The sequence below is a fragment of the Dendroctonus ponderosae genome, unplaced genomic scaffold (genome assembly GCF_020466585.1).
Source record: "Dendroctonus ponderosae isolate FM_Combo_2020 unplaced genomic scaffold, Dpon_F_20191213v2 Dpon_F_20191213_92, whole genome shotgun sequence".
Classification (NCBI taxonomy): domain Eukaryota; kingdom Metazoa; phylum Arthropoda; class Insecta; order Coleoptera; family Curculionidae; genus Dendroctonus; species Dendroctonus ponderosae.
Window position 1 is genome coordinate 52,739 of NW_026019138.1, and position 1,758 is coordinate 54,496.

Sequence of the window (1,758 nt, forward strand, 5' to 3'; positions counted from 1 at the left end):
TTTGAAGTCCTTATGTTATAATATGAGGACTTTACCGGAAAAATCTATGAGGTTTCATTAGATGTATTCGCATTCTGACTGCTTTTGAAGCAATAATGAACTGGAGGCATTTTTAGAAAGTTATTTGGTCGTGCAAATGGAAAAAATTGATATTTAATAGCAAAAATATATTATAGTTTTTTACATTAATTCCGAAGATTTCAGATAGAATTCAACGAGTCGGTCGTTTTCAATACGATTGGATACTAAAACTATTTTCTAAATTGAAACTGAAATTAGGAGAAAAAAATAATAAACAAATTTTATGATAAAATTGAAAATTGGAAAAACGTAATTTATAAAATTGCTTTCCAATGTGATAAACTGTCTATGCGGGAAGTCACAATACCAATCAAATAAAGTAACTAAACAACCCTAATCATACATACAAAACAAATAATTTCACAAATTACATATTTGTCAACATGCATTTGATAATTTCATCAAAAACCAATGGGCTGCTTCAAAAATTTTAGCAACGGAACCATAAAAAGCGTAAAATTAAAGGAAATAGTATTAATTTCGCTAAATTTGGATAATTGTGTTGCCACTTGGTCATTTCATTTAAGCCATACGCTTGCATTTGCTAAAATCTAAAGTAGACCAAGAAACGTATACCTTAATTAAATTGCACCAAAATTCGTAATTAATTTTATTTTATTTTCTTTAAACTATGAGATCAACTCAAAGTCACAAATTTGTGAAAAGAAAACTGAGACAAAACATACTCTTTGTTAGATACTTTCTTGAGAACGGTAGCAGATTTGCCATCGAAACTTTAATGTAACTTTTCTAAATTAATTTATTTTGTGACTCGAAAATTTCTCTTGCAGCTTGAGCACTCTTTATCAAAATGTAAATAGAAGACGTTGGGAAATTCTGACTTTAAAAGACAACAATTTTGAGGCAAAATACCCAAAAAAGTTTTCAGAACCGAACAATTTTGTGGTGCACTGAAAACACAGACTCACAGACTTACTGAAATTTGCCTCGGCCACTCCCAAAGAGATCAAATAATAACTTTTCTGCTTCCCAATTCAACTGCTTCCGTCAAAATAACTAAATATTATGTACGTATATTAGTTGTTGTGTCAAAACATGCTGACAAATTGCCACCTTAGTGAATAGAAAATATAAATTTGTCAAGTGTCTGCGTCTATTTGAGTTCTTCAGCAACATCCCTTCGGACTAGTCATTCTCCAGAGCAAACAGTTTCCGAACGTACGTTATAACACATAGTTATACGCTTTGTCATACCAGAAAATCTCTGGATAGTTTCAGATGCAAAGCAACTGGTTTCAGATGCAAACACAATGTAAGAAGAATTTGTCAAGACATTTCATAAATTCAAGAATATCATGTGAAATTGTTTATACACTTACCAGTAAATTGTTGTTAGTGGTATGGCTCTTTGATATTCCGCAATGTGTCTTACCTGAAATAAAAAAAATACAAACTAGAGTCTTTTTATGTACCATGAAACGGCTTCACGAAAAAAATATTTGACTATATGTTCAGTTATTTTTCCACATGCGTTGGGAGAATATTGAAACCAATCTGTTCCAGCTGCTGATAAGTAACTGAATAAAAGATTTACCGGAAACAAGCGAGCCATTTATAAAAGAAATGGTTCCATTTATCTAAATCTCATTTAGCAGTCGAATTATGATCATCACTTCTGGAACGGAAATATTCTCGCACTTTTTACGAATGAACGCG

General features: G+C 31.4%; 1 long non-coding RNA gene across 1 annotated transcript; it reads left to right on the top strand.

Annotated features, from left to right (window-relative positions):
- Positions 1–1,148: 1,148 nt before the first annotated feature.
- LOC125505694 lies at positions 1,149–1,498 on the top strand. The gene is made up of 2 exons (XR_007282338.1): positions 1,149–1,260; positions 1,315–1,498. It is a non-coding gene; the product is annotated as an uncharacterized LOC125505694 (long non-coding RNA).
- The last annotated feature ends 260 nt before the right edge of the window (positions 1,499–1,758 follow it).